We start from the raw sequence: 8,010 nt of genomic DNA on the forward strand, positions 1-8,010 counted from the left end.
GAGTCGGACAACTTTATTTTTTTTTGAGGGTCTCAAGTTTGTTTTAGGGCTACAATACATACACTACGGTCTAAGTTGGTACCCAAGGAACATTCCTGCCTAGTTTTATCAAGATTGGTCAAGCGGTTTTGATGTCTATAAGTAACATACATCCATACATACACCACACATTCTACTTTATAATATAGATTTTAAATTTACAACAAAATGATTAATATTACCTCCCTTGCTCTGTACTATAAGTAGTAATTAGCTCTTTAAAAACAGTGTATTTTACAGTAAAGGAAAAACAACAGCTTACATATTTGATGTTAAAAGCCAAACAGTTCACTTTCAAAAGATAAGACGTACCAGAAGTTTGCAATATTTCGTGGACTAGGAGTTTCAATATCTTTCTAGCTTTCAAGGCGTGACGGACACACCACACAAAACTCAAAGCGGCTTTTATATTATCTATAGTAAACAATTACGGAAGCCTCTTTAAAGATTTAAATAAACCCATATATAAAGAAATATACCCAGACATGGAAGATATTTAACAAATATTTTTTTTATACCATGGAGCGCTGGAATGAAATATTCGAACGTAAGTCTAAAACAGTAAAATCTGTTTGTGAGCTTCAACATTTTAAACTGTTGCATCTAGTTTCGTTCCATCTTCTTTCACAGACTGCACATCGACGTCTAGAACATTATTTGAAACAAAAACAAAGATCTACTACAAAGTGCTGCAGTGTTTTATCATCTTTTAAAATATCTTGAAAGTAGCTTTTCAATGGCCTTTAGCTTTTCTCAATACCACCCCCTTCCAACTCTTCTTTCGGGACTAAAACAGATAGACCTATTTGTCATTTGGACAAAGCCAACGCATGGCGCCCTAACTATAAGTGCATTCACAAATATGACTTCTTTTATTACGAGAACAGAAACCCGGGATTTGAGGCTGTGTCTCACTTTTTTTTTTCTTGTTCCAAGTTTTAAAAGCATTAATAAAAGAGCAAAGATTAGGTGTAGAACAGGGATTAAAGAATTGTTACACATTTCTAAACACTAGATAAGGACTTTTATTTGGTGGGTCATGTTTGCTAAAGGAGCCAGTGAAATGTGTCCAGAAAAGGTTGTTAGTTTAGCATTACATTTCTATCACTGATCTGGGCCGATGTTTGGGAAATTTAAGCAAACAGTCTTTAGTACTCTTTTTGGCGGGGCAATATGGGTGTTTGCGCGCGCAAGCGATATCAGACACAATAGATTATCATTTAATCTAAGAAAGCACACATTTCTTTGGTAAATAAAAAAATGATCTTATTCAGGTTCAAGCTACTTTTTATTTGAGAATTAAGAAAATGAAAACTAAACTGTGGAGTGAAGTTAGATTCTCGTCTTGTAACTGAGCCGCACCTTGAAAGCGCTATAAAGATCAATTTAGGCGCCAAATTTACCATCACTGGCATAGAAAATTTACCATCACTGGCATAGACAATTTACCATCACTGGCATAGACAATTTACCATCACTGGCATAGAAAATTTACCATCACTGGCATAGACAATTTACCATCACTGGCATAGAAAATTTACCATCACTGGCATAGACAATTTACCATCACTGGCATAGACAATTTACCATCACTGGCATTAAAAATATACCATTACTGGCATAGAAACTTTACCATCACTGACATAGAAAATTTACCATCACTGGCATAGAGGGAAGCAGATGGCAGCAGTTGATCTTTGAAAGATCACGAAGGTCGCGGGGCAGACATTTGGATCCCAAAAGAAAAGCCCTTGACAAAGGCAGGTGCAGACGTGTAAATGGAGAACTTACATAGACGTCTTGAAGACAACGGCTTTGCTGCATTAGACATAGCAAAATTTTCAGGTCGTTACTGGATCTGTGAAGTGTTTTGAAATGCTGCACTCATTCTTAATTTTCGCCATCGAAGACAATGTCTTACAGTTATTATTATCAATTCTTCGAGAAGTCAATCGCATCCTTTAGCAGTATGCAACCTTTTCCTGCACGGGAGGGGGGTGGTGGAGGCATATATATTTCCGACATGTGTGTCTCGTGCGGCGTCACTGCCAACAAATCTTCCGGTCCAATGCATAGCTCTAGCTCCTCGACCTCATTGTGCACTCTAGACTGAAACTTCGTGAGCCAGAAAACTATGTGTTCCGGTCCGGATATGACCCACGTGCCGTATTTTGGGCATCACGGGTCACCTTAAAATGAACTCCGAATATATATTAGACCTGTACCGTGGAGTTGTGTTCCCTTTCGGTCTACGCGGGATACAACACTCGAAATAATAATGAAAAAACAAAAACAACATTAAAGGGTCATAAGTAACATGTCTAGATTACCGTATCAGTTAGTAGAGACGAGTGAGAATAAAGGACTAGTACAGAGTAAAGTCAAATATATTGGTTGTAGTTGTTATATTTGATGCTTAAAACTTAAACTTACAAGAATATAAAAAAAAAAGCAACAACAATGGAAGCGTGTGTGCTAAGTAGAAAGATTATATATACGCTATATATATATACAGTGCTTTTTTTGTAAAAGAATAGGTGCCGGTACTCAGTAATGGATTACCTAACTTTTAAATTTTCACTAATAAATTAATAATAAACGTTAAAAATACAAGAAAAGTATTTTTTTCCCCACATTGAAAGAGGTGCCGGTACGCGTACCGGTGCTTATCGTCACAAAAAGCACTATCTATTATATAAAGAAGAATGTTTGGTGTATGTATGTATGTATGTATGTATAAATGTATGTATGTATGTATGTATGTATGTATGTCCCCGTATAAATATAAAAACCGCTTGACCAATCTTGATAAAACTTGGCAGAAATGTTCCTTGGGTACCAACTTAGACCGTAGTGTACGTATTGTGGCCCTAAAACAAACTTAAGACCCTTAAAAAAAAAAGACCAACTGCAAAACTAATTTTATTTTCGTAGCGAAAGAGAAAAAACTTGAAAGGATCATTAGCTAAGTTTAACATACATCTAAATCCAATCCACTAGATTAGTAAACACGAACTTAGACCCGCAGGCCGCGGGTAATGTCAGGCTAGTGTATATATATATATATATATATAAGATAGATAGATAGATAGATAGATAGATAGATAGATAGATAGATAGATACATTGATTGATTGATTGAGTGAGTGATTCATTAAGAAGGAGAGAAAGAAACAAAGAAAAGAAAAGATTGATGACCAAATCCATTAAAATAATTTTTTTTTTCCCCCGCCATAGTAATCAGTATTTGAAATATTCCATGGTTATCAAAGTGATTTAGATGAAGCATTTAATTGGAAGTTTGACTCGCAATCAACAACAAAACAACAAAATAAAGAAAGTAATGTCATTTTAATATAGTATTGACATGTCACTACAATCACAATTGTTTCTATGTGTATTCCCTTTTGTATTTCAGACATCACATACACCATGAGTAACACGTCTCTTTGGAGAGTGTTTGTTCCGGTCAAACATTGTTGAAAGTTATAGAGTTGAAAGAAACAGAACGAACGTGGCGTGTGTCAGACATTAATATGACGTCATTGATAGTTACACAAATACAATTCAGCCCCTTTGATTCACTTTGAAGCTGGGACTATATCGCTGCTTTCAAAGCTGTTCATTTTCGGTGTAACTTAGAGTCAGGACATGGGCAGACTTGACATTCTTAAGACAGTTGAACACCAGCATTGGGGTGAATCCTAATTGAGACAATATTTGTTCTGTTAACATTTCGCTCTAGCCATAGTCTCTTTTTACTTCAATACAGTCTATTTTAATTACGTTTGGCACTAAAATAGTATCAACTAAACTATCGGCTCCAAGGAATATTACAGGTGGTTTATATGGGCGGTTAATGAATCAGCAGAGTGTAAATATATATATTTCATCACTATAGATATAGTATATATATATTGTAATAACTTAAGTGAGGCAACTCAACGAGACATAGACGTTTATTTACAAGACATCACAGGTACACAAAACAACATCTATCTTAGGCACAATCTCTCCATTTTGGCTCTCTACTTGGGCGGAAATCGTTCTCTTCTCTTCCTAATGTTGACATCCTTCTCAGTCTAGTTTATCACAGTGCGCACCTTCTAGCTTAGATGGCGGTGCGGGCCGGTGCGCATATTGTCAGTCATCGACAGTGAATACTTGTGCGAATTTTCAACTTGATCAAAGAAGGGAAGTGAAAGAACTAACGTAGGGTACAAGACAGACAGACAGACAGACAAAGGTAACATAAGCTTTGTAATAAATTATCTTACAGTAAATCGAAGTAACTTACTCTTCTTCCGTTTCTATTTCACTTTCAGGTCTCATTAGTTCATGTTTTTAAAATGTTCATTGTGTCCTTATTCATTGACTGAACTTGAACTTTATATTTGGTTTTCTTTCTACTAAAACATTGAACCGAGTTGTAATTCGTGCATTGGATTTCTGTGAAACAAAAGAATGCCATACGAGCTGTAATTATTTCATTAATGACACACAGAATTTCCCGAATCTCATCGTCACTGATAGAACGGCGACGATCTAAAGTCGGTATAACATATTAGATTGAAACAACTAAAACACGCACACATTAAAAAGAAATATTTTACAAACAAAATATATATTAAAAAATACTTTTTAAAAACAAAAGCTTCTATTGAGTAAAGGGAGAGGACCGTCCCATTGCTGCCATATATCTCATTATTGCAATGTTTATCCCTCTTTTCTATAGAAAACACAATTTTTTTAAAACTAAAAAAATAATTTATTGTTTGATTTTTTATTGATTAATGTGTTGTCTTCGACATTCAATAATGTGTACAATTTCAACTTGATCCGATAATGGGAAGTGGGAGAAAAATAAAATGGTAAAAGAATCTACCCAGACAGACAGACAGACTGATAGAGTGAATGATAGGTAAACTTTGAATAGTCCTTTTTTGAACGTTTAAAACAAAAGCGATTCCCAGCTACGAGATGATTTAATTTGTTGGCTAGAACTTGTTCAAATGTATTGTCTTAGAGCAGTGAGGCCCAACTTAATTCGACCTGAGGGCCATTTTAATTTCCGACACTCGACCGAAAACATACAAAAAATGAAATGAAATTGACCTGAAACTATTTTATAAGAAACCCTTGGATCTAGTACTTACATGAATTATTTGGCTAGTTGAAGTCTATTGTTTTTTTACACGCCGGAACACGCTTCATTTCTCTTCTTAAAATTTGAGCAACAAATTATTTTATTGTCTCTTTTCGGTAAATATTCTCATTGATCGATCAATCTCTAGGCATACGTTAACAATCTTTTTTTATTCGCGACTCAAACCAATAATGACATTTATTTTTTGTTTATTTTAACAGCCACACTTTCTTTATAAAACAAACATGTTGGCTTATTGTAAAGATCCGTTCAGTTTTCCAAGTAGATTCTATATTGAGAGTCCCATTTCGTAAACACAAATGTTAAAGGGTATTTCGCTCATCGCTGTCTTAGAGCACTAGTTCATAAACTGGTTCCTTCTTGGGGTCATGCACGCGATTTGCAGGCCGCATCATAGCCTGAAAAACAAAAAAGTTAAGTCCTATGGAACTCAGCCTCGGAGGCTTCATTAGGCAGGGTGGGCAGAAATCTTGCAGGGCCGGATAGCAATTTGTCACGGGTATTAGTTTTAGGCATCACTGACTTTGTGGAATAAAGAAGGTTGCAGTCATGTCCGATATAGTTTGCTAGTTCTGTTTGCAGATAAAACGTTTAAACAGGCTTATTTCTACAAAGCTGATATGAACTCACTCTGTCAGTCTGTCTAGTAACAAGTTTAAATGTGCTATTTCTCCCACCAAGTATCAACTTGACAAATAACTCTTGACTGTACCTAACAAAACATGGATATCTCTAAATCAAAGTACAAGAAGATGACAAAAAGATTTTACTCACCTAAAAGCGAAAAGAAAAATCTTCACGTGAGAAACAGCACTCAGCATAAATCTTCAAACCATGTTTATATACATTCGAATCTAGTTGACCGTATCATGGTTTAGTCGGACTGAGACTGCACCCAAAAGTACCGAAACAAATCTTAGTATACAATAGAATTCGGTTCTTGGACGAGCCTGTTAGTAGGACTAACCAGTGAGTAGGACCAACCAGTGAGTAGAACCAACCAGTGAGTAGGACCAGCCGGACAGTAGGACCAACCAGTGAGTAGGACCAACCAGTGAGTAGGACCAACCAGTGAGTAGGACCAACCAGTAAGTAGGACCAACCAGTGAGTAGGACCAGCCGGACAGTAGGGCCAATCAGTTAGTTGGATCAACCAGTTAGTAGGACCATCTGAAAGTAGGACCAGCCAGTTAGTAGGACCAGCCTGACAATAGGACCAACCAGTTAGCAGGACCAGCCGGACAGTAGGACCAACCAGTTAGTAGGACCAGCCGGACAGTAGGACCAACCAGTTAGCAGGACCAGCCTGACAGTAGGACCAACCAGTTAGTTGAACCAGCCAGATAGTAGGACCTAAACGATCGCTCCTCGATCTAATCTGATTAACTGGATTTGAATGTATTTGTTATTTCATTTAATCGAAAACACTTGACTACTTAAATGAATCTACCAATGTTCTTAGCTTCCGAAACGAGAGGTCTCGAGTTCAAGTCTCCATTTTGAACACGATATGTAAGACGCCACTGACTCATACAAATTGATGCGCTTTACATCAGCTACCGTATTGAAGGCAAGGGCCGGAAACTGGCAGCTTACCAGCCCTAATCCATTGTTTTGTTTCTGTCTTTGTACTATATAATCATTAGCGTCGCCACTGCCAGGTGAAAATCTAATCAAGATGTAAGTAATACATATACTAAATGTAATGTATAACACTATAAGATAAGATAAACTATACCAAGAATAGCTTACTTGTGTTCAACATTAGATGTTAAATTCTTTGTGGCCTTTGTGTTATATTTTTTGTGCTAAAAAGACTGTCCAATATATAATGGTAAAGTAAGCTTAATAAATGTTCTTATAATTTATAGATAATATTAATCACTCATTGCTGCATAGATTTCTCTGAGCAGATAGGAAGTTATACAGATATCCCATAAAATCTATGCATCGGTAATGATTTCCCTTTGTAGATTTACATAAAAATATAACTTTTAAAAAAAAGGCACAATTTTAATATTTGAGCCAAAATTTCTATGCTGTGCACGTCATATAACAAAAAATTCGAAGCTCTAGAAAATCCTAGGAGGATCCTCATTACCTGTCAGAGGAGGGCAGTACAGATCAACCACATCGTTTTCAAATAGGTCTGGTTATCGTAGCAATATAGAAGTAGTATTTGTATTATTATTATGAATTAATATTCATTCTCTGGCACTGCCAGGGTCGAGATTTGTTAAGGGGTCTACTATGAACTTTTTTTTGCTGTTTTACAGGTTTGAGACTTTCTTTCAGAAATGAAGTTTTGTACATGCTACACTCATACTTACTTCATGAAGCTGGTTTGGAGTCCAGGGCCATCCTGACAACAAGCAGAACGCATACCACACAACCCTGTAGGAGAATTTTCTAACACGCATATTGTCAGCCATTTCACAGACTTTTTTATCCATAACACAAACTTTTTTATCCATATCACAGACATTTTAGCCATAACACAGACTTTTTAAAAAATCAATACCACAGACTTTTTAGCCATACCACTGGCTTTTTAGCCATACCACAGCCTTTTTTATCCATACCACATACTTTTTTTTTTATCCATAACACATACTTTTTTTTATCTATAACACAGACTTAGACTTAGACTTAGACTTAGGTCCTCCCGCGCCGTTCGGCGAATTGGGCGGCAAGCTGTCTCCATAATGATCTGTCACTGGCAATGTCTGAAGCCTCCTCCCATCTGGTGTCCACTGTTCTGAGGTCCTCCATGAAGGTGTGTCGCCAGGTAATACGAGGACGTCC

The 8,010-nt window shown here is 36.5% G+C and overlaps 1 protein-coding gene across 2 annotated transcripts in view; it reads right to left on the reverse strand.

The window, feature by feature from the left end:
• Positions 1-7,130, reverse strand: part of LOC106061303 (uncharacterized) — a 51,801-nt gene extending 44,671 nt beyond the window's left edge. The window contains exons 1-2 of one of the 2 annotated variants that reach the window (XM_056010090.1): positions 6,958-7,130; positions 4,336-4,487 (exon numbers count right to left, since the gene is read on the reverse strand). The gene's annotated coding sequence lies outside the window, so the exon portion shown is untranslated. The remainder of the gene's footprint in view (positions 1-4,335; positions 4,488-6,957) is intronic. The other variant, XM_056010105.1, reaches the window with a different exon arrangement.
• Positions 7,131-8,010: the final 880 nt, after the last annotated feature.

Source organism: Biomphalaria glabrata, chromosome 1, assembly GCF_947242115.1.
Source record: "Biomphalaria glabrata chromosome 1, xgBioGlab47.1, whole genome shotgun sequence".
Lineage (NCBI taxonomy): Eukaryota > Metazoa > Mollusca > Gastropoda > Planorbidae > Biomphalaria > Biomphalaria glabrata.